This window comes from Protopterus annectens, chromosome 8.part0, assembly GCF_019279795.1.
Source record: "Protopterus annectens isolate FY-2018-M chromosome 8.part0, PAN1.0, whole genome shotgun sequence".
Taxonomy (NCBI): domain Eukaryota; kingdom Metazoa; phylum Chordata; order Ceratodontiformes; family Protopteridae; genus Protopterus; species Protopterus annectens.
Window position 1 is genome coordinate 558,822,845 of NC_056741.1, and position 27,133 is coordinate 558,849,977.

A 27,133-nucleotide genomic window follows, 5' to 3' on the forward strand; every position below is an offset into this window, starting at 1 on the left:
TTCTTTCAAGTAAAGCAAGTAAACTGAGCATTGTAGAAGGGGAAAGGAATAGTACTTTCCCTTAATGTCATGGGTCATACTGAACAGAGGGGTACTGCATTTGAGTAAGGGGCAGATCAGCAGACCTTAAAAGATGTTCATCTTAGAATCCTGGCAGGTCACATATAAATTTACAATGCTATGGGAAATACAACTTAAGATTTTAATTCCCAAATAAGTCTGGAAAAACATTCTGATTTCCCCAAGGTATATAACCAAGTCTGGAAAATACAGATTTTTTTGGTAGGTAATGAAATACACATTGTTCTATACTCCTTCCCACTGGGTTAGAGTACTCTCAAATCTTTTACCTCTGTGCTAGAGGTGTTACATTCAAGCAGTAGGGAACTGGTACCATTTACCCGAGGATTATCTGTCAGACTAACAATCGATGTTGTCTGAGAGAAAAAGGCAGTGCTCAGTCCAGAGCTATTTATACTGGGAATATTAAGGGATGTCCCCATCACTAGAATGAAACAAACTGCTCTGGGCATGATAATATTATTGGCTAAAAATACATCACAAGAATATGGAAACAAAGTGTGGCCCTTGCTTGTCAAAAATTTGTTCAGTTTAAATAATGAAAACAGCTTGAGATGGAAATATAGAGTGCATCCTACTTGTCTAAGAATGCATTGATTTGGTAAAAAATTGGAACAGCTTGAGGCTGGACACACTGTGACCATTTGGAGTAGCATTATTTCTGCAAAGTGGCACTTACTATCCAGATGAATGGCATGATTACTGTCATAGAGTCCCTAGACTATTAGAGCTGTTAAGCACCTTCTATGAGTTGCTCAAATTGTGATAATGTTTTAGTGGTAATTTGAGAATTGTAAATCCCCAGTGTATATCTGCTACATCATATATGAGTTGTATAATTTGCAAGAGTAATGGAATGTATAGATAAAGGGTGTATAATTATGTCCTTGTTTACTGTCATGTTTTTAATAACTATTTCTATTTTTTTGCATGTTAGCAATGAAGTTAGTAAATAAAAATGCTTTTCAAAAAAAATTAATTCTGCCATCTTAATTTTGATTTGTGACTTGTGTATCATCTACGTGTAATATCAAAGCCACACTAGCTGAGTTATTACTGTTGCACTTTTTCTTGTTTACCTTTTGAGAGATGTAGTTCTTTTAAGCATGACATTTCAGCACCTATTTACTTTATAAATCTTGAAAAGCAAATACCTTTTGTTTTTCCTATGAACCATTTATACTTATGAACACAATTCAGTACATCTTAATTTAAGCTTAACTCATGCACAGCAGTTGCAGGAAGGCCAGCACTTTCCATATCCGTTATCCTCTCAGTGAAACTTGACATAAATCCTTCTATCACTGTGAACCCAGAAACAAGTGCTATCATGAATTCTACAAGGGTATGGACTCAAGAATGAATGTCAACATGGGTCCTGAGGTGGGGGTGGGGGCTAGACCAGTTCAGTATTATCATTATGTTCTTCAGCATTTTGGTCTTTCAGTTTATGGTATCAGGATTATGGGTTTCAGAACTGTGGGCTTCAAGATTGTGAAAGTAAGCGCGCACATACACACACACACACACACACACACACACACACACACACACACACACACACACACACACACACACACACACACACACACACACACACACACACACACACACACACACACACACACACACACAGAGGGAAAGGGAAAGACATTTTGTACTTGCTTTGCAGAATGGCTGGAAATTTAAATGTGATTTATACTCTTTTTGCCATAGTTGTTTCCATATCTGACAAAAAGGGTTTCTTTTAGCTGCAGTTTCCTGGGAAATCTTGATGGATTTAATAAGAGACATTCTCTGAAAAATTAATTTACAGTAGACGATGCAATGCAGACAATAACCATTCTGGTCAAGCCAGGTTTTGCTGGGCCTAACTATGAGTGACATCAATTTTAATATGATCCTAGGCCATATTTGTTTTATGTTTTAATATATCTTGCAATATAGACTATGCAGTCCCCTCAAATGATGGAGAATTATCTGTGTTTTAGACATACCAGTAAATATTTGTTGCTATCCCCTTGCTCATTGATTTAAGTGCTTTTAGTTCCAAGGCCTGTAAAGATGAATGTAATTGTTAATTCTGCTGAACAAATAGCACTTCATATGTGGTGCTGTAATATTTTGCTTTGCATCTGGTTTTATTTTGGGTGAAGCTTTTAATTTTTTCCCCTTGTTTCACTTGTTGCTTTTTTATTTTTTTGTTTTGCTTGAGAACTGTTACATTTTGCTGTAATGATTCAATATTCATAAATGTTAGCAGCAGCCCATTGACGAAGAATATTTTCATGAGCTGTATCAATTTGCAAACCATTACCTCTGTTTGCATAACTGCCGTTAATATTAATTTAGTAGCGATTAGAGTTTGCAGATGAAAAAAAACTGGTACCTTTATCTGACTTGAATGAATGTAATTATGAGAAATGTGCTGAAGTCTACACCATAGATCAAGTTAACACTAACATTTCACCCATCTCTTCCATATTACAGTAATGCATACTCTCGTTTCTATCCTTCTTGATTTTGTTAAGCATGCAAAGTTCATGGCATTGCTATTTTCACTTATTGATAGGTTGGAAACATCCAAAAATTGTAGAATGTTGCAGTGAAGTCAATTTTATTTTCATGTTGGCATGCCAGTGTCTTCTTTTGCTTCTGTGAAGTTTGTTTCTGGGATGCTACAACGCTTCTAAGTGTATGGGGTAAGCTTCTGACCCTCCGAACCTTTTGCTTCTAATGCTGCATTAAGACAGACGAGAAGCAGTTTTGCTATACGCCTTTGGAAGTTTGAAACACGTTCTGTTATGAAAAGGAAAAGAGTGATGTAACCCGGGATCTTCCCATTAGTGTCCCTACAAAGGTCCAACAACTGCATGCTGTCAGGATATTATTGCACCTCCTTCTTTTTGGGGAGGCTGCAATTCTGGATTACATCTCTTTTCAGCTCCAGAATGCTTCCTTACCTCCCTTAGCCATAGGTTACTAGGCAAGCTGCCCTTACAGGCCATTTTAAGTCTAGCCAGTTTCCCTTCTTGTGCTTAAAATAACCTATTATCCATCCCATGGTCAGTAATTATATGCATTACTCATAATGAGAATAATTCCCACGGTGGTGGTGCTGCGGTAGCGTTGTCACCTCACAGTAAGACGCTGTCCAGTTTGATTCTCAGCTAAAGCGTCTTCTGTGTAGAGACATGTGTGAATGGGCATATCTTCATTGAAGGTTGTGCGTCAGGGCTGGTAACTCGGCACATAAAAATCAACTACCAATCATTAGCAGACCAGAGTTCCACTGTGGCGACCCCTAACCGGGAAAAGCCGAAAGATGCACACACACTCACACACACACACACACACACACACACACACACACACACACACACACACACACACACACACACACACTCATAATGAGAATAATTGTCTATTAGTAGTATAGTGAGAAGACCTGGGGTAAATTTTTTGTTTCCCATCCACAGATCTAAACTGTACTTGAAAACGGACAGGGATGAATTTTGTTTTATGTGGATGGGAGTCTGCTCCATAGCACCAGTACCCTCTGCAAAATATACGTGTCCCTATAAACCATTCTATCGATGTTGCAGAAGAGGTTTGGATCCCTTGGGACCCCTTGACTGAGTATTTCTGATGCCATTTGTCTTGTTGATGTGCACTAAATCCATTAGATATGGATTGGAGGATGTCCTGTATGTCAGGCACAGGTCACCTTTTAGCAATCTGTAGAATACAGAGTGTAGTAACAGGGCTTTGAGTCAGTCCATGTAGGCCATGCTGTTTAGGCCGTATATCTTTTTAGTAAGATATATCTGTGGGCATTCAACTTGCTGCATGTATCTGGACAGATACATGTTAAAGGGGACATATATTTAAATGACTGGCCTACTGAGAGGTGAGTAAAGGTGAACAATGACATCTTTAGATCTAGACACAATTCCTTTATTTATAAGCTGTGCAACATAGAAGAATGTTTTAAAACAATAGACATTAAGGTATTAGCTGCTAAAACTATCTATGTGACATTACCACATTTATGAAGGTAACAAAAATTAAAGTTTGCACTAGAACCCAGTGCAGTATGTAACTTTCTGGCATAATGTATCACTCGGTATTTCAGATGTTGGAAACTGGATGAGAAAAGTAACTGAAGATGGCTGGTAGACAAATCTGGACTTAAGACCATCTCTCAAATGTTTCTGATGTGGTACATTCTATAGTGCAGAAAATGTGAAATGTGCACTTGTTTATTTATTTTAGGTCTAAACATCTGTAGGGCTGCATTCATATTTCAAATGAAAGTGTAAAGGTTACCTTTCTTCAGGAAAAAATAAGCTTATTTTGTGTAACTACTTATGGAATCATTGGTAAGTGTCAGGACTTGCTTTCTATCTGCCTGGAAAATCCACAAGATATTGTATTTATGACACAGATATAAGTGTCACAAACTAACTCGCATTTCTACAGTTCCTGTAACATACAGCTGATATGGTCAAGAACCTGCCATTTATGGCACAAGAGCTATATTTTGTTTTCTAACCACATTGTTCCAGTGCCTTTTATGGAGTCAATCATGCCCTCGCTCTTTCCCTATCTGTCTATCTGTGTATCTCTTTTTCATTTTATTCAGAAAGTAACCCTCATACTTGGTTTAGAAATACACAACCAAGAACAATGCTAATCTTTTCTCATGGGAAAATTGTTGTATTTGGATGTTGTTGTGACTAGATTGAACAATAATCCCATGGATTTAACTACTGCTGTCTTTAAAGAACATGCTTGAATTAAACGTGAAAATGGCTAGTCAGTGGATTATCTTGTCACTTTGTCAGCCAAATATAACTACATTTGAATACCAAATATAGGCATATTGTCACTCATGCCTGCACTATAGGATTCATTGACAAAAATGAGTCAGCCTAATTTTACTAGTGTGTTTTAAACCTTTGCCTAACCGACAGATGCATAATACATTTGATCTTTTTGTATTATGCCTGTTATTACTGAACTTGGTAAAGAGTTGGTCTTATATACATATGCTGTCCTATATGATTTCTTAATGTGGGGTATGACCTAAAACATCTGAATCTTCATATATTTATTTGTATTTGTCAAGTGAGGTAGAGCACTGATCCTCATGGACCTTTTTCAGACTCTTCTCAGGTGCACAGTATAAATAAATATGCCACAAAAACTGTATAAATATTGTTTGTGGACTTACAAGTTTAGTATATGCAAAAACAGTCTGTTGAACTCTGTCAGATAATGAGGAAGGAAGGCATCCACTATGAAAATAAATGCTGTGTTGCACTAAAACAGACATTATGCTTACTTGTTTTCAAAGATCAACCCCCCGCACAGTCTGCAACAATACTCATAACAGCATTGTTATCTGCTGTACATGTTCATGCATACACAAACACAGAACCACACACTCAGACGTGCACACACATACGCATGTGCAGAGACACAAACACACACACACACACACACATTTGCATGCATACAGATGTACATGCACACATGATGAGAGTCTTTAAATGTCAGAAATATTTCCTTTAGTAACAGCTGACATTGAGACATCACAATTAGTAGGTTAACCACCATGGAAGTCTTAATGTAAAATTTCTCAAAAATATCAAAAATATATGTTTAAAGTGCTACACATTAAAGGTTATGTGCATGCACAATTTGTGCAGCTTTGCTTAGTGATGGGGAATATATGTAGTCTTCACTCATCTTACCACCCCCCAACATTTGCTTTTTCGTTGCTCCTGCTGCTTCATTCCAGCTCTTTTCATAATGAAAGCCATTTGTGTTTGCTCTTCAACAACGTGGTTCTGAAAGAATTTCATAAGGTTGTAACTAGGGCATTAGCATATGTCTGTTGATCACAGACCTGCACTGCTCCTGCTATAAACCCGTTGCTTCATTTGCTGTTGTTGGGTTGTTTGAGTTCCAAGTGCATCCAAAGGATTTGTTCCATTACATTAACAAAGTAAAACCTATTGACATGAGAAGCATATGTTCTCAAGGAAGAAGACAAAAATGTATTTGTTATGGCATGCACATGTAACGCCATTCTCCTGTTGTATGCATATATACATATGTGTAAACTCATAAATATACGAGTAGCTATGTGTGTAAATGATAGTCATACGTACCAATTGTCATAATGCCTGTGTTGTCATTTGTCTGTTTTGTTTTTGTCATGTATTTCTAGATAGGGCTAACAATGGTGCTGTTACTGTTATGCTAATGTATGTATGTCATGTTATAATATATGCATATTTGATGGCCATACAAAGAAGCGTACAATATGAAGAAGTGTTAGGTACAGCAAGCATACCTTACTATTAATATGTTACTCTGAATTCATTGTTGTGCTATGATGTATTATTAATTATTTCAGCAATAGTAGTGACTTGGTGTGGGCAATTCTGAGTTTACCCAAGGATGGTGTGATATGATCAAGACATCAAAGCCAAAGTGACTAAATTAGAAAGCCAGCCATGAGTAAAACAGCATTACCCATATATGCGAGTTGATTATTACTATTACACAATGCTGATATTAAAGAACTAAACTAAATTATTAACCTTCTTTAAATAATGATATTGTGTCTTGGAACTTATTTCCCCTGTAGTGTTGTACTGTCATCTTCCGCGGGTGAAGATGTATTCATAATACAATATTAATAATTGAAACATATATGTACCAATGTTCTGTGCATTATGGAAAATGCAGTTTTGTGCCTAATTTTTTAAGCAATAAAGAGTGTGCGGTCACCAAACAGCATTAATATTTTTGAATATTAATAATGCATCTTTGTACAATAAAGAAAATTTATTTTCTTGACTGACAGTTTTAACTGTAATATATTAAGCGAACACAATGTCATGTGGTACAGCATTGTTTCTCTAAGGACATGTATTTTGCATTGTCAGAACACTTCATATTTGCTGTGGTCACTGTTTTTTCTTGATTGCTGATCATGTAAAACATGTAGTGACATGTGACATGTCTTTCAGATTATGATGTATGTAGCCAGTTCTCCTACACTGTACATGTTCACCAAATACCCAGGAGCACAAAAGCAGGATACCCTATAAGTTTTTGCAATATGATAGTTGTCGACATGTATATTTTTATATTAATTTTTGGACTGCTAAGTGTTTATGGACAGCATGGCTGCAATTAATTTCGTAGCATAGTCTTATGCATACTTTTGCATTACATTTTGGAGTTATTTGTACAAACATGACACATTTCTATTGACCTCCACAGGTAATGTACTCATTGTATACAGAGTGCAGAAAAAATGTTTGTGTTAGATTATGATGTCTGGGTCAGAGAAATGCATTTATTGGTACTGATAATAATGTTGTACACTACTACATGATGCAGGTGAATCTAGCTTTATTTATTTAATTGGCTTAGGCTCAGCAATTAAAGAAATGACATAATTACAGCATTTTATGATTTCTGATGTGATGCACTTAAATCAGGTGGTCATTTGTCTTCACTTCATTTCGAAGGTTTACTAGTAAAGTTCATTCTTGGCCCAAGGACATCTTGTAGGCTGTGTTTATTGCCACATGATTACTTTTTTAACCCTTATAATTTGATCAGGCAATGAACAACAACATTGTACCAACACTGTTGGCTTGATCAGGTGGCAGTTTGATTAATCATATGGTCGTTGTACATTGCATTGTGAGAATGAATCGTTTATGATTGCTCACATACCTCCATAGCTGCTGTATGATCATATATCCTATGCAGCATCTGAAATTCATTTTGCTACTATTTTTGATAACAAGTACAAATCAATTTAATACAAGTACCCCCAACTATCTATAACTGATTGCAACTCTAGCTTCCTCACCCAGAAACAAAAAGAAAATGCTAAATAATTTTAAACTCCACTAAAACAATATCTTATGGACACATGGCTCTGCGTTTTATCTCTCCAAGGCTAAACTACATTTCCTTTTGTAAGCACCACCATTATCCCTCTACAAATCTTCTTTTACTTCAAAACTGACTACAACTACTTTCTCTACCTTATATTTTCCCCTTTTGTTTATTAATGACCATCTCTGCAAAACTGTATGTAATCAGCATAAGTTTTCCTCTTGCAATTCTTTTTCAGTTGTATATAATTTCATAGTTTTCCTGGTGTTATGCAATGCCAGTGCACTATGCAATCTCAGTTTTGTTCTTCTATGTTATGTAATGAATTTGTCTTTTTATACTCACAGCAAGAGGTTCTCTGGCTTGATTCTCAGCTGGGATGCCTTCTGTGTGGTATCTGCATGTCCTCCCTGTATTTGCATTTGTTTTCTCTTCAAGCTCTAGCTTCTTCTCACATTCCAAAGACATGCAGTAAGTGGATTGGACACTCTATAAATTGGCCATAAATGTGAGCGTGCCTACATTGTGTGGCATGGAACCACAGTATCAGTGTTATCTGCTAGGTGGTGTAAACATTGGCTGCAAATGATTGTCACTGCCGATATAGCACCCTGACCCCATCTGCAAAATGAATGGATAGATAGATGGATGGATGGATGGATGGATGGATGGATGGATGGATGGATGGATGGATGAATGGATGGATGGAAGGATGGATGGATGGATGGATGGAAGGATGGGTGGATGGATGGATGGATTTCTACTAGAAGCTTTTCTCCTTGGGTACTCTACTGAAAAGGCATTTTTCCAAGCCCAGTTGGACTTTATTGGTATCAAATGCAAGTTGTTGTTGTGTCTTTCAGCTTTTCCCGGTTAGGGGTCACAACAGCGGAACTCCGGTCCACTAATGATTGGTAGTGGATTTTTACGTACCGGGTTACCAGCCCTGACGCACAACCTTCAATGAAGGCATGCCCTATTCACGTATGCTTCCACACAGAAGACGCTTTAGCTGAGAATCAAATGGGACAACGTCTTGCTATGAGGCGACAACGCTACCGCAGCACCACCACCACAGTGGTATCAAATGCAAGTAAAAAACAATAATAAAATAACTGCAGTCTTCCCATGACAGCTTGTAAATTGTTATACTGCTTTTAAGTATCACTGAGTTACTATGTAACAACCTAAAAGCTGTTACCTTTAAATGAGAATAACAGTCTGACAGTTTACAAACTGTCATTATCATAACTGTGATGTAATCATTGTAAAGTCAACCAGTTTGGCACCACCTACAAGTTGGCACTAAAGGTAGCCATTCCATCAGTCTTACCTTTTCAATACCACCAAACAGTCATATTTGCATTTGTCATTAATGGAGGTTACAGATGTTTGGCTCTTGGTGCATTAAGTATATATTGTTTCATCCATTCATGCTTTTGCAAAACATTATGTAGATTTATATGAACAGATCCACCAGGCCAAGACTGTACTGCACTGCACAAAACTAAAACAAAAATTGAAACAATAGTAACTTATCAAGTTAAAAACAAAACACACCTGCTTTTGCACAACACTGTTTCATAATATAGTCATATTTTTCTTACAATGTTGAAACTAGTGTTAATGAAGCATTGATGAATATTTCGGTTTTGAGTAGTGCATTGTTGACTAATTTTAATGTATTATATCTGGACATAGTCAAATAATTTGCCCGGTCTGCACTTTGGGATTTCCCAGACACATTTACTTACCGTTATGTGGACATATGCTGTATACCTGCGGTGGTGGTGCTGCAGTAGCGTTGTCGCCTCACAGTAAGATGCTGTCCGGTTTGATTCTCAGCTAGAGCGTCTTCTGCGTGGAGACATGCGTGAATGGGCGTACCTTTGTTGAAGGTTGTGTGTCAGGCCTGGCAAGCCGGTATGTAAAAATCAACTGTCAATCATTAGTGGACCGGAGTTCCACTGTGGCGACCCCTAACCGGGAATAGCTCAAAGAAACAAAATGTGGACATATGCTGTGACCATGCTTTTAAAAGACATTTAATTACATTTGAAGGGAATCATGTACTTATGTTTTGTAATTTTTATGAAAGTAGATCTATTGTGTTATTTCTCACATGATACATCATTAAGACATTCATAATATATTTGACAATTATGCTGAATATTTATTAGATGCAAATTTTTTTTAGGTGTATCATATGAATGGAGGACAGCAATAGTCATCATCTCCTTGCACAAAGGTGGGACATCAATGGACCAAAGTAATTATAGACTCATAAGCCTAACCAGCCTCATCTGTAAGGCCATGGAAAGGATCATTATGTAATTACTAAATAAGGACATAAGTAATGTACAATTCTTGTCCCAAGCCACATTGGATTAGTCAGTGGCAGATACTGCCTACTTAACATGGCTGACGTCTTTAAGGAGGTTACTGAAGAAATGGATGAGCATAAATCAGTGCAATCAGTACACACGGCATATCTACATCTTGCAAAGGCATTCAACACCATTCCACAGTCAGGTATCATAGATAAACCCACCCAGCTAAATCTAAATGTAAAGATGTTAAAGAAATAGATACTGAAGTTGTGGATTACCTGCAAAGTGAAGGATTTAGTGTATAAAATCCATTTCAGGTAATGTTACAGCATGATGGAACAAAGAGTCCCCAAATTAAGGAGAAACCGGCAGAATGGGAAGCATCTGATCACTTGCCACATGATGATGCTCTGGAGCCTTCAGTAGGAAACCAGAACAAAAGTTCAGTTGGAGTTGTACAGCAAGGGAAGGAGCAGGAAATGGTTGCAATTCTGATGCAGGCAATGCTGTGGGGGGATGGGTCAATGAGTTCCCATATGATGGAGCAGCAGATGAAGCAGGCTGCAGCTGAAGACATGTCACAGGAAGATGTCCTGGAACGTTCTTTTGAATGCCAGCAGGAAACAGGGAACAAAGACTGTGTTCTCAGTTTATTAGAAAATTAATTAAGGGAAGAGTTGCTTGATTTAATGGAGATAGATAGACTATTAAGATTGATGAAAGAAATAAATTACAGAACATCAGTAAGATCCAAAATGTTAGCATCTGATAAAGCAGATGAACACAGAAATCAAGAGTATTCACAGAAATAGAATATATATTACTGTGCAGCTAAACTGATACATAACCTGCACAAAACTATCCATCTTCTGCCCTGATAACTTTAACACCCTTCTCTCCAGAATCAACTGGACCTGCTCACTCTAGATGAAGCAGTTCTATCATTTAACACTATCTTTCTTGACATACTAAACTCTCTTGCTCCTCTTTGTACTATTAGAATAAAGTCTAAAATATCTCCATGGCTCTCTAAGACAACCCACACCCTTATGAGAAAGAGGGACAGGCTGTGGAAATCTTGGATAAAATACAAACTCCCCTCTGACTGGCAAAAGTATAGAGAACTTAGAAACCAGGCTAAAACACATTGCCAAGGACAAAAGGGAATTTTACCTCAACCCTCCTACAGTTCTAAGATCTAATCCCAAGAAATTCTGGAATTCAGTCAACCACATATTGCATCCTGGGAATCCCTCCTCCCCTAATCCCCATCCAAATAAGACACCTGAAGACACTGCCACTATCTTTAATACCTTCTTTATAGAATTCGTTACAAAGATGGTTAATACAAACCCTCCTCTACCTAAAGACTCCAGTCACTTATTCGCATCTTCATGTTTCAACTGCACTAAACCCTTTTCTTTTCAACCTGTTTCTACAACTTATATTAAATCTCTACTCTCTAGACTAAAGCCATGCTTAACTTTTGCTGATATTCCTTCCTTTTCCCTCTAGCTAGAAGCTGATACACTTGCCTTTCCTGTATCTATCTTAACTAACCGCTCTATCACTGAGTCTAAAGTTTCATCTATCTGGAAAGAATTTTACACATTACCTATCCATAAAGGAGGAAACTCCCATTAAATCTCTAACTTCAGACCTATAGCTATCCTTTCACCCCACTATAAAATACTTGAATCATGCATACACAAGCAAACACTGCAATATTTATTACAAGAAGATCTGCTTACTCCCACTCAGCATGGATTCCATCCTAAACACAGCATAGGTACTGCTCTGATTTCTTTTACTAACACTATATCTTTGGCTCATGGTAACAATAAACTTGCCTCCTGTCTATTCCTAGACCTTTCTAAAGCCTTTGATACTGTTTCACACTCTCTACTACTGAATAAACTGACTAATCTTAATTTCTCTCTCACTACTGTCACTTGATTTTCCAGCTATCTCTCTGATCGATCACAATCAGTGAAATGGCTCTCAGTACCCCCTTAACATAAAAATAGGTGTACCTCAATGTTCCATCTTGGGTCCACTGCTGTTTAATATTTTTACTAATTTACTCTATACTTCCTGCTTTCAGTCATCTCTTGTACAAAATGCTGATGACTCTACTCCCTCAGGTCTCATCTCTCAAACTCAAGATACGTTTACATCTGTAGAAACCTGACTCTCCAATAACCAATTAGTCCTAAACCCTAAAAAAAAAAATCCTTCTCTTCCTCCCTAAAAATCTTACCCATCTTAAATCCACTTTTACTAAACTGTCTCACAATAAGACTCCAATAGTAGCTGAAACCAACACCAAACTCTTAGGCGTTACTACAGATGATCAATTTAAATTTGACTTGCACATTAATAACTGCATTAGGAAATTAGAAAGACTCAGCAAAAACTAGGCCTCCTTTAAAGTTTCTTACCAACAAAGCTAAAGTAACCCTATCTCATACCTATCTACTACCAAGTCTTCTTTATGGATCACAAATCCTTACAAACCTTAATGCTACACCCCTTGCTAAACTTAACTTAACTCAACATATAACAAGATAGGCAGATTCGCTGCCCAACATACTATTAAAACTCATCACTGTGTCTCACTAAAATATTTAAACTGGCTGGAACTACCCAACCTGCTTCTTCTCTCTTAGTTTCAGATGATACATTCTATTCTATAGCCACCTTTATACTGTCCTAATCTATCCTCCTGTATATCCCACTATACCCCTACTAGATCACTCCTCAGCTCTGACCAAGACTTACTAGTTATCCACAAACCTAGAACTAAAATGGAAAGCAACCTTTATAACTATCATCTTTCCATTACCTGGAACAACCTTCCACTTCAAATTAGACTAACAACCTAACACAAACAATTTAAATTAGCTGTAAAGGATCACCTAAATGTTTTCTGGTCCTGACTCTGTACACATCCCCCGTAATCTATCTCCCTTTATACAAACTTCCTTACTAATTGTTCACTTTTCCTCCTTTGTCCTTGCATATCACTTTCTGGCTAACTCCCTTTTTCTGTCCCTTAGCCTAACTCCTATATACCACCTCTCTTTTTCACTTCCTATAACCAACTAATATTTATGTGGAACTAATACTACATGGCTGTATGAATATGTTGTTGGCTGTATGAATATGTCTGTTTATCTTGCATTACCTACATTATCGATGTTTTGCTTTAAAAAAATTATGACTCATATAATGGTGCATATATCAGCATAAATTATAATTTTTTTCTGTTTTTTTGGGTTGGTGCTTTTCTTTCGGCCTCTGCTGAAAAAAGCTATTTTTTGCTTTTGCTCACTGTTTCACTTCAGTTCAACACAAAAAAAAAAAAAAATAAATAAAATAATAAAAAATAGTCAATAAGTCATAGTCATCATTTTTCCCTTTTTTTTATTTTTACACAGAATCATGTTAACTCATCGCCATCTTCGATTCAATGCCACACTCCTCCTGCCTTCTTTGGCACCTGCCTGACTGCCTGACAATCTCTCTCACACACATCCACCTCTTTGCTGGACATCCTTGTCCTTGTTTCCTTTTACCTTCTTCCTGTTATCTTCTTTTTTTCTTTTTTCTTTTTGCTTTTTTGCTGTCCAAACCAAACCACGTAATCTGTTCTCTTTGATCTTTCTCTGCAATTGCTACTTTTTTCTCTTCTGCTGTCCTCTCTCATTCATCTCTCCCCCCCCAGTGTATCCTATCACCTTTCTTCAGACACTTCCATTCATCACCTCTAGCTTTCTCCGTCTGTTCTGCCTTTACTGCCCAGGTTTCTGTACCATACAGTAGTACTGGTCGCACCACTGTCTTGTACACCTTACTTTTCAGCTTCTTTGGCATTCTTCTGTCATAGACTACACCTCACACTCTATGCCATTTGGCTGCAGCCCCTTTGATTCTAGCTTTGACCTCTTCATTCAGACTTCCCTTCTCCTCAACCACCTCCCCCAGATACTTGAAGCTGTTTTCCTGTTCCATTATCTTCCCTTTTATCTCAATTCTCAGCTTCTTCTGATTTCCCCAGTTTTCTGCCATTACCACTATCTTATCTGTACTTAGTTTCATCCCATGTGCCTTCAGTTTTGCATTCCATTGCTCTGCACTTTGCTGGAGTTCTTGCTCAGAGTCTGCCTATAATGCCACATCATCTGCATGCAGCAACTTTGTTGACCCTGTCCCCTCTATCCTGTTTCCTAATATAGTCAATCACCATTATGAACAGTAGTGGGCTCAGAGCTGACCCCTGGTGTACACACACTCCTACCGGGAACCCCTCTGTCAGGCCGAATACTGTTCGTACTTGAGTCATTGGATCCTTGTATATAGCCTGCACTAATTCTACCAGTGTTTCTGGACCTTCGAACCACCAAAGTACTGCCCAGATCAGCTTTCTTGGGACCTTGTCATATGCTTTCTCCAAGTCTAGGAATGCCCAGTTGGACTATTTCCTCATCTCTAGCTTCTTCTCAACTATCTGTCTCACTGCAAACATCGGGTCAGCTGTGCTGCATCCTGATCTGAATCTGAACTGCTCATCTCCTATCATACATTCTACTACTCTGCATATCCATTTATCAATCACCCTCTCTAGAACTTTCATGCAATGTGATAGGAGTTTGATTCCTCTTTACTGCCCCAATTGTGGATGTACCCTGTGTTCTTGTCTACTGGCACGAGTATGCTTATTTTCCAGTCATCTTGGATACGCCTTTATCTCCACACTGCTATTAGTAAACTCAGGAGCAATTTCTCCCCATCTCACTCAGCATCTTTATCATATCTGCTGTGGCCTCATCTGAGCCTGCTGCTTTCCCTGACTTTGTTTTCCTTAGTGTATTTGCCGCTCATATAGTCAGGATACAATAGATGACACTTTGTGGGTTCTGTTCAAGCAGCTTTATTATGTACAAAGACATCAGGATTGAGGCTTATTAACTTTAACTTAGATAACCTTATATACAAATTAGCTATTACATTCATACATGCTCACTCTCTGGCTGCACTCTCAAAATGGCACTGATATTAGCACGTGTTTGGTATTTATATGCACGTTCAGTCCTTGAAATGCTTCTTAAAGATACAGCACACACACTCTGTTCTACATCCTCCTTCTCTGAGAAATAGGTTATACGATATTGACAATATCAGTTGAAATGCAATCAATACAAATAATTCTCAGTCATCCAATTATACATCACTAGATACACATATATAAAATCAAGTCCAGGTTGCTGTGTATTTCACACTAGGTCTGGAAATATGACCAAAGAGTGTGACATAAAATTTAGAATCACATTTAGCAACTGGGACTGTATCTGCTGAATGTTCAACCTTAGGAATATCAGGAACATCATCAGGAATGGAAGTAGAAGTTAAGACAAGTTCTGCAACAGGAACATTGTCTATATTGCTGTGAGATCTAGAGTCAATATCACAAGAACAATGCTGTGATACTGATTCTGGTACAGGAAAAAGATGTCTGCAATTTCTCCTGTACTCCAAACTACACAGTAGGTTTTCAGCTCAGTACATATACCTGTTACTTGACCAATTAGGTAGAAACCTTTCACCATATGTATCCTCACTGTCTCTCCTTCTTTCAATGGACAAAGAAATCTGCTCGATTTATCATAGCTGAACTTCTGGAAAGAATGCTTCCTAATTAATTGGGCTCTAATGGTTCTGTTGCTCTTAGTTTTAGGCCCCAACAAACTGGAACTAATAGGCAATGTTGTTCTGGTTTGCCTGAATAGACGTCTCTGAGCGGGTGAGCCAAGTATATAGTCACGAGGTATATTTCTGAGATTGATTAAATTCAAAAAGACATCTGTATTATCATGCTTTGACCTTTCAAGTAATTGCTTTGCACTCTGCACTGCACGTTCAGCTAGTCCATTTGACTGTGGATATTCAGGACTGCTAGTAACATGTACAAAGTCCCATTCTCTTGCAAATTTCTGAAACAACTGACTAGTAAATTGAGTACCATTGTCAGAAATAAATTGTGTGGAGTACCATGGACTGAGAAATGATGTTTTAGCTTAGTGATAGCAGCAGTGGATGTTAGGTTAGGTAGTAAATAGATCTCATACCAGTTTGAATAAGAGTCTACCAATACTAAGTAATGCTGATTGTTCCACTCGAATATATCAGTGGCTACTGTTGACCAAGGTAGTTCAGGAACCTGACTTAGCTGAAGTGGTTCTCTTTACAAATGTGGTTTAGTACTATTACATACTGAAAAAGAAGAAAGTACTTTATCAATGTCTTTTACTAGAGAAGGCCAAAATACTAGCTCTTCGCCCTTCTTTTGGTAGATTCAGAACTTGGGTGACCACAGTACAAAATCTGGATATATTCATGTTGTAAGTAAGCAGAAACAACAGTTCTAGGACCTTTGAAAATAATACCATCTTTTATCAACATCTCATCTCTGTAAGGAAAATAAGTTTGCACGTCTGATGGTACACTAGATTGTTTTGACGGCCATCCAGCATTAATGTAGAGGTTGAGCTTTTGCAAAATTGGATCAGTCTTTGTATGATTTCTCAGCTCATCAAGTCTCGTGACAGAAAAATGAAGCACTTCCATTATGTCAAAATCATAATTCTGTACGTCAAGCTGTTCCATTGTATTTCTGGGCGATCTGGATAAGGTATCAGCCAGATAAAGAAGCTTGTCTTTCGTATAGACCAATTTGAAGATGTACTTTTGCAATTTGAGCATCATTGTTTGTAATCTCGCTGGAGCTGAATGCATAGGCTTTTTTAGAATAGTAACTAGAGATTGGTGATCAGTTTCAATCTGAATAGCTCGACCACGGATATAATCATGAAACTTTGAACATGCAAATAATATTGCCAAAAGTTCTTTCTCAATTTGAGCATATTGCATTTCAGTTTGGGTAAGAATTCTAGATGCATAGCTTAGTGGTCTGCCCTCTTGAAGGAATAACTGTGTCAAGACCAAAATTTGAAGCATCACAGGAAAGAGTAACTGGTTTACCGACATCATAGTATCTCAATGTAGTTGGGGTGGCAATTTTCCGCTTAAGGTCTTCAAATGCTTTCTAGTGCTATTCCAACCAAGACCATGTAAAATTTTTGCACGTCAGCTCTCTCAAAGGTGCTGTCAACTCAATGAAGTCTGGTATAAACTTGCCTAAATAGTTGACCATGCCAAGAAAATGCTGTAGAGCTTGAACATTATCAGGCACTGGCAACTCAAGAATAGTTGCTTGCTTGGATGGTCTGGTCTCAAGCCAGTGCTGGTAAATAAATGACCTACATGTGTAACTTATGGTAGTCTGAATCTGCACTTTAAAGGATTGAGCTTTAAGGTCACCTCATGTGCTCTGTCTAGAGCTCTCTTAAGATTTCTGCCATGCTCTGCTTCACCATTGCCTCCAACCAATAAATCATCTACTATTATGGCACAAGGATAACCTGAAAAAATGTCTCCATTGCACACTGAATGACTTCACTTGCATAATTTATTCCAAATGGCATCCTTAGGAATCTGTATCTGCCAAACAGGGTACTGAAAGTAGTCAGTAATGAGGATTTGCGATCAAGCATCACTTGCCAAAATGAACTTTTTGCATCCAATACAGAAAAAACATAGGCATTCGGTATTAGGGCTACAGGATGAAAGTGCTTAATTATTGTATAGTAAAGTGTCATTATTCATCCTTCTGGTCATGGCTTTTTGTCTGGGTGTGTGTGCCAAAAGCTGCTTTTTTATTTTGGTTTTTAGTTTTGGACAAAGTGGTTTTCTTCTTTTTGTTTTTGGACTGTCTCAAAGAAGTCGACCAAATTTAACAGACATGACCTCCCCTTGACAAAGCCAAACTCTGTGGGATCGAGTGTTTTGAGGTTGCACTGTCCTTGTTAATGAGATCCATGATAATCCATTCCATGGCCTTGCAGATCAGGCTGGTTAAGCTAATGGGTCTATAATTTCCCAGATTGGTGGATGCCCCACCTTTGTGCAAAGTGATTACAGTGGCTGTCCTACACTCAGCTGGTTCAAAGCTGGTAGTCAGGCTTTGGTTGAATAAGGCACCCAATGGTGCTGCAAGTTCCTGCCTGAGTTCATGTAGTATGCAGCCTGGGATGTTATCTGGTCCCATGGAGGCTGTATTTTTGTCTTTCAGAGACCAGTGATGACCTGTTCCCTAGGTATAAGGGGAAGGGGGCAGGTACTGGGGATGTCCTGATTTACTGATGGGGGGGACAGAGGGGTGAAGTTTTCACTGAATCTGTCAGCCAGCAAGTTTGCTATATCTACAGCATTTGTATATGTGATGTCCTTGATCACCAGCTCTGAACACGTCTGGGTACTTCTTTTGAGACTGCGGACATATGCGAAGAAGGCCTTATGATTGTCTCTAGTAGATGTTGCCAATTTGGACTCAGAATTTGCTTTGGAAGATTTCACTAGTGCTCTTATTTACTTGTTCAGGCTTAGGAGAGATTGCTTCCAATTAGACACCTGCTCTTATATGTATACAAATATATAATACAATTTGTTATTTCTGTTTAACTTAAAGTTTTGTTGTGATTGACAGGTCTCAAAAAGTCTGGATCAGCTAGATAGAAAAACAAGAAAATTACTTAAAAATTATCAAATTATATATAAAAATCAGTATATAACAAGATTATATATTTCACACTCTAAAGGAGGTATAGGCCTCCTCAAAATTAATTATGTGTATAAAACTGCATTCATGGAACAGCATACATATCTGGTAACCTCATCATATCCAAACATAGTAAAAGTTTTACAACATGAGTAGAGGAAGTCTAAGATGACCTCAATGATTAGTTTAGCAGAAGCAGTCAGGTGGTAAGTGGGAATGGAAATTAAACCAGAAGTAGACAAAAATCAGACAGCAACTGAATATGCCAAAAAAAAAAAAAAAAAAAAAAAGAAATAATATAAGGAAAAGGATCAGATGAGAATGAAAGAAATGTGGAAAAGCCATAAATATAGTGGCAAGTATAGAGAGCTCCTGGAACAACCTCATGTTGATCAGGATTTGATGCAGGAATGGTTAAGGAGAGGAGAGTTGAAACCAAAGGATGAAAGTTTAATAATGGCAGCCCAGGATAGTGGACTAAATACATGTTGGTTTACAAAGTCCATTGAACATGTGGGAGAAACAGACAAATGCAGGTTCTGTAAAAAGATAGGAAACAGTCACACACTTTATTGCTGGGTGTGATACACTCATGGCAGAGGGCTGTACACTGAAAGGCACAATAATGTGGCACAGTTGTTTCATTTGGATTGTGAAAACACTATAGTGTAAAAGTAGCTGAGAAGCACTGGGAAATGAACCACAAAGCATTATGCAGAATGATGAAATGTACATCACATAGGATCATCTAGTACCAATAATTATAAAAAACAGATCAGAGAAAACCGGAAAAAAGACAAAAGTAGCATTAATCATTGAAATTGCTACACCTAGTGAATACAGTGTCTCATATACAGAGAAACACAAAGCCATAAAATATCAAGATTTGCAGGCAAAAATGAGAGCAATGTGGAAGAAAAATATCCAGACAGTTCTTATAATAGTAGGAACAATGGGCCTACTAAAAAGAATCTACAGTCATATTTAGATATACTACCAATGCACGTTACAACATATACTTTGAAGCAGGAGTCAGTTCTGGGCACATTATGGGTGTTGTGAAGACCACTTTTGGCTAACTTCAAAGATTAAAACAATACTAATTTCATGAACTTTAATTATACCCTGACTTCGGAATGGGGTCAGTTCCTGTATGGTATTAGAAACCTCAAAAAATTGTTGAAATTAATCCAGACTAAATGAAAATCCCTATGTAACTCACTGGATAGCAAACTGGCTCACCAATAGAATCCAGGAAATAAGGGTTGGTGGCTTTACCCCCTCCAAAGGACCTGTCACTAGTGCTGTATCCCAGAATTCAGTCCTTGTGCTACTCCTTTTTGGCATTTACTTTCAAGAAGTCGGTGCAAATGTTAAGAGATTATGGCTGGCTGGCTAAGTTTGCAGATGACTATAATAATGGTGACATCATTAAGTCCCCAGATGATACCAAGATCCTTCAAAAAGGCTTTTACCAAACAAATAACTGGTGTCAAAACCATGGACTAAAACTAAATGCCAGGAAATATGTAATAGTATCCTTTGTCAAGCTTCCCTTGTAACTATTACATCAACAACAACCCTGGGAATGTTGATTCTGTAGTCAGGAATCTAGAAACCTATATAAACAATGAACTGTCCTTTGATCACCACATATCCAGTATTGTAAGGAAATCCTTTTTCATTGTACAGCTTATATCTAAAAGTTTGGCATCTAGGTCAAAGGATGTAATTATTCCACTGTACTCGGCTCTCATTAGGCTGATCATTGCGTATAATGCCCCTTTCAGTACGCACCTGTCAAAACTCTTTTCACAACTAGAAAGACTGCAATGCTTTCTTACAAAATAATAAAATCAAGGACCTAAAAGTCATAAAAAGGGTGCAGAGCACCTCAAAGTCTTATCCCTTTGTTCAGTGGTATACAGCCTGCTAAGAGGTGACTTCTTGTATATTGAGTCTATCTTTTCTGATCTATTACATATTCACAAGTACAATGTTAGTGGGGACGCTTCCTCAAGGGTTCCTAATCTCTTGCAACATAAAGAGGACATGTTAGAGGGATAGTTATGTATCACAAAGAGTACTGCTTTTATGGAACTGTCTTCTACTCCACATAAAGCAAAGTACTTCTCTTACTCCATTCAAATGTGATTTGGATGAATGGATGGAAATCCACTAATTCACAGCTAGTTTAGCACCCATGTCCCTCATGGATGGGGACAGCAAGTAAACGTCCAAACATATGCTTGCTCAGCCCATCTATTGGTAATTCATACAAAAAATACAAGGGCCAAAATCTACCATGGGAAAGTAAAGTCATGTTTCTTAAGAACCTCACAGATCAGTAGCCTAGTAAGTGAGTGTGTGTGCGTGTGTGTGTGTGTCTCACACACACACACACACACACACACACACACACACACACACACACACACACACACACACACACACACACACACACACACACACACACACACACACACACACACATACTGCAATGAAAAGCCTTCTCCAAACCTGTAGTAAAACATGTGACAGTAGTAAAATTATTACAACAAAAATAAATAAATAAATAAATATCTGAAGATGGATTAAGTGTATATATCTTTGTTTTAAGCTTCTTGCTAAAATTCTCTGTGTTACTACTTTCATCTAAGAGACAGACTTATCAGACACATTTGTTTTAAATGTCAAGAATATATAATTAACACTTATAACTGAAATTTAAAGAAAATACAATGCTCTGTTGCTATGAAAGTGTGTCCTTCTATAATAAAACCTAATACCAAAAAAGCCCCAACAATTTTATTATTACTAGCCAAGGTTCCCTGGCCAATCAGAGTCATAAAGGAGGTATTAATATCTTATCCTTAATATATATCCTAAAGAAAACCAGAACCCTGGAAATTAGGCCAATTAAGAGCTGGTCTTTGTATTTTTCTCATGTTGAAGTAACAGCTAAGGTTCAGTAACTCTCTAGGGGTCTTTGCCTGGAGCCTAAGAAAGTCAATGGTGGCACGTAATCATTTTCCTCTGTCTAAAATTAACATTGCTTAAATCCAATTCATCTAAATGAGTTGATTAGAGGAAGTAGATCCACTGTGTGCAACAGAAATAAATTACATTTGCCTAGTCCAATAAGATGAATAGGAGTGTCAAAACAAAGAATAAATGGACCTTGGTAAGGTATGTGGGATAGTGGATCAAACTTAAAAAGGAAAACCCCTATTACACTCTAGAATTAAAAATAAAATATGAATATGCGAAATGGTGAAATAACAATGAAAAGGGGCTTAATAAGAAAAGACATTAAAAATATTTACAAAGAACGTTAGCCAACCAAACATTGCTTTATAATAGATGGAAAGTTGTAAAACTGAGTGAGATGTTTCTGGAAGGATCCACTCTAGTGGAATACCAAGCTTTTCATCCCTCATCACTTAGGCCTTGTTAGACTGTAAGCCATGTAAGTAGCTACTGTGCAGTGGCTGGGACCCAAGTTCAATCTAGTACATAATCCAATTAAGAGCCTCAGATAAAGTCGCACCAGGCTCTGGGAGTGTATCATTCTAAATACATGTAGCTGTGTTTAAGTGCAATTTGTAAAGCTTGTTGTTTTGTAATGTTCTTAATTTGTGCAGGCACTTAATGGATGAGTGTTCACTGAGCCCATGGTAGTGGTGGTGGAGGTAGTGGTGTGGGGGGTTACAAGAATCCAGTTTTATTTGTCACTTGAGCATACTTCTCATCCTCTAAGCACAGGAAATCTGAGAAAAAAATCAAATATAATGGGAGACAAAGGCTCAAAATCAAGGACAAATGTTAAATATTGCTCTTAGAAACTTGGTAGTGGCTAGAATAACAGATTTTGTATCAACGTGCATTTTCAGAAGGATATGAATTCTATAACTCAAATGTATGTCATTATTTAATAACTTCAATCTTTAGTGGTTTGCCAGAAAAACACATATGTTATGATAAGCAGATGAAAAATATGAGGTAAAAATCTGGACATTTTGTGAAACTCTAAACAGTTGAAATGTATGCCTTAAGTTCCTTTCATTCTGAAGCAAACAGGCAAAAGGCAGTGCGTTGCACAATTTCAGAAACATGAAACAAATCTTGCTGCATGATAGAGGAAGTAATTTGTACTAAATAGTGTTGGCTCTTCCTGTTCCTAGTAGTATCAAGTGCTGACAAATATGCTACTGTACTTCTTTAAAAAGGTAGGATAGCCTACAGAAAAATCTACATTCAGTGCTATCCTCAAAAAACAAAAGCACTGGTGATTTTGGGCCTGAAGCTCTTTTGTTAAAAATGTAAAATAAGTGGTCTTAATTACTATTGAATTCATAAACGCTGTATCTGTTACAGGGAAATGAGCCAGGTCTGTGACTTGATGGGGCCTAGATACAGCACAGATACAGGGCTATTGTGTTCTAACAGCAGTCTAATGTTTTTACACTGCTGTTCATAAATCTAGGTTTTAGTTTTAGGCATGGACCAAGACCAGGATTCAGAAACAGACCTAGACACAAGTGGTATGGCCTTTTTGTATAATAACAGAAACCCCCAATTCGGAGACATGTTAACTGCAATGATATAGCTTGAGCTCTATGTAGGCACAAGATATCTTTTGGACAAACTCTGTAGTGGTAATACCAGCATGAAACAGTAACATGAAACTTGAAACAAATGATTGAAAATGATGTGTTCTCATTTACAATGCTATACACTGTGACACCAGTTACTAACTTCCCCTCAGAGGTAACCACTCTATTTCATGTAGCCCATACCAAATTCCTTCCTTTCATCCTGTCACTTTTGCCCCTGCTCTGGCCATATGAAAAATATTTTCTAGCCATATAGTTGGGAAGCAGATAGTCTTGAAATTTTAGACAGCTTAATGCAGAGTTATGGGTTGCTGTAGATTCCTGCTGTAAGGTGAGGTAAGTATTTTTTTTTCTTGCAGCCAGATATAATATTGATATTTGCAGTCTAGGGGTATTGTAGGCTTAGTGTGGATGAAAGCAGATTGCTGTTTATGCAATTTAAAATTTGGCTTTGCTTTCTGGCTACTGCTGTGTTATGAAACTGATCATGATTTTGTCTGTGACTTTGTTTCATCTTTTGGTCTGTGCCTTATAAAAGTTTTAGTTTTCTGCCAAATCCTTGAGGATTGCAGCCACTAAGTTTGGGGGGAGGGGGTTGGCTGTGGATGAAATCAATGTACTCTCCTATTGTTTGATCATTTTAAAATCCGGCTATAATGGCTAGCGTGTATTATGAAATAAGTTAGAATTTTTATTCTGTCATGACTGTGTGAAGAAAAGTTGAAACTGTCCCCGATTTCACAGAATGTCCATGACTTTACCATAGGTTCATATGTGATTACTAGCCTAATGACTACAGAGGGTCTTTTTAAGCCTAGCCATGTTTCAAATCATACCCTATACCTTATGTCAGTGAGGTAAACACCTAAACCATTATGCCAACCTCCAACCCCTTTACCTTATATTTTTTAGACTGTGCCTCATAAGTATGTAGTCTTATGGCAATATAGTATAGGACTGCAGTCATTAAATGGGTAGGGGGCAGGCTGCAGATGAAAACAACTTACTCTCTTGTGTTTCACTCAATTTATAGTCTGGCCTTACAGGACTTGTGTACATTTGCATGAATTATGAATATTTATTCTCTGATGGCTGTGTTAAGTAATTGACTGTCCCAGATGTTTCCTTATATTTTTGGTTGGTACCTCATAACATTGTTGGTTTTATTGCAAATCATTGTGAATCACAGTCACTAAATGATGGACAGGGTCCCGCTGTGGATGAAAGCTTACTCTCTTATTTTCTCACTTTAAAGTCTGATTTAATCTTAAGAGTCTGTATGAAGCAAAGTTGAAACTGTCCCTTTTACAGAGTGTCCCTGGCTTAGCCTCATGGTTTAGATCTGTGTCTTATAAAATCTTTTAGTTTCTGGCAAATCGTTGAGAATTGCAGTCACTAAATGATGGCAAGCATTTTGTATTTCAGACTTCACAATGAAGAAACTGTTTCTAACAATTTTATAACTGTATCAGAGCAATGTTGATAGTAAGTTACTGACCTGGGGTTTGTGTCACTCGTTATTTTATGTATTTGTCCCTTATTCTTGCACTAAGGTCTGAGAGAAAAAGAGAGTGAACAAAACAGTGTAAGAAACTTCTCTGTGTGGAAGATTTTCAGTAAATATATATCTAGTTAATCACTGTATATTAATCAAATCAGACAACAGTAGTAGAAGTAGCAAACTTAAAATCGTTTTAAGTAAAAAAAATAATAAAAAATATATAATTGTACAGAATTATTAAGTATTCGAAAGTAATCCAAGCAAGGCAGGCAGTCTGATTCCAGTCAAAAATCCTTTATTAAGTACACAGTCAAGCGATCCAAGTAAAACAAAAAAATCGAGTAATAGTTTCCTCACAAGCTTTCTAAATATATATATATATTTTTTTTAATCAGGCAAGGGAGTGGTTTATTTTGCTGTAAAATAAAGTGTTATTGGTACACATGTTAAATTCACATCCCTTCCCCCATCAGTGTGAAATTCGAGCTGGTCCTACCCTACTTAGCAGATGTCATATTAATATAACCCTTATGTTCTTTAAATAAAATTTATAATGGTGTGGTACCTCTTATTTAACAGGATTATTAAGTAGATTATTAAGACTGTGATTTTATCCAAGGCAATATACTACATGGCTGGAAATATATCAACCTTAGTCCATTTGGCAATCAAAAAATATATATAAGTATATACATATACACTTTGCATGTAAAAAATCAATTGTAAAAATCATATTCTATTTTCATAACCTATTGTTAACAAAGATCACTTTCATCCTTCTAGACTTCTTCAGGTTTGTGTACAAGAACCCTAAAAACTATCTATAAAAATATTATTGTATAATTAGTTAGTATTGTTATTACACATCATTTTGAAAAAAGTGGAAAAAAGAGAACCAGAAAAAGAAAAAATAATAAGAAAAAATGTATGATGATGGAAACAAAATTTACACTTAAATTACAACTGATTTAAAATGGTATTTAAAACCAGCTGGTAGAATAAAATAAAATTAGTCATGTATACCACAGAGATTACTTGATTTTTTTTTTTTTTAGAAAAAGAGTGACAGATTTTAGCAAGTCATATAAGGTTTTGCTTAATTTTATATTTTTTTATCATATTTCAGATTTTCTAACCAGTGAAGAGTATTGATTACCAATAACTAATTTCAGTTTCAGCCTGGGCAGGAGAAGAAAGAAATGTACATTTCAGCAAAAAAATTAGCACAATTGTAAAGAGATTACATGGTAAATATATTTTTATATGACAAAGTGACTACAAGTTTGCTGGATGGGATGGGCGGGGGCTGTTAGTGGATGAAAGCAAGTTATGGCACAGTTGTGCAGTGGTAGCGTTGTTGCCTCACAGCAAGAGGTTCTCCAGTTTTGATTCTTGGCTGGGGTGCCTTCTGTGTGGAGTCTGCATGTCCTCCCTGCATTGTGTGGGTTTCCTCTGGGTACTCTGGTTTCCTCCCACATTACAAAGCCATGTGTCTAGAGCATTTTTCCCTGGGCCTCTGCTGAAAATTGGCTTTGTTCCAATTTATACTTTCCCGGTTAACAAATGTTAAATAAATAAATGCTCTTTGGTCATTTGCTCAACTAAACATCTGGCTTTGCGGGGCTAATGTGTATTTGTGTGAAGTAAGACAATACTTGTGGCTATTGTTTATGTGAAACAAAGTTGAAATTACATAGCTTTTACCTGCCTCTGATTTTGGAGAACCCCTGATTATGTACATATCTAGGTCTGTTCCTCATAGCACTTGTGAGTTCTGGCAAATCATTGAGGATTATAGTCACTAAATAATGACAGAGATTTCAGTTTCTGGCATCACATGCATGCTAATATGTCTCAGATTCTGGGGCCTTTGTCTCTCATTTTTTTTAGCTTTGTCCATGATTCTTATGCTGATAAGTTGATAAGTATTATGTGATATCATAACCAGATGAGGACTACACAGAAAAGTGGCTATAGCTGCTGGATGAAGGAGAAG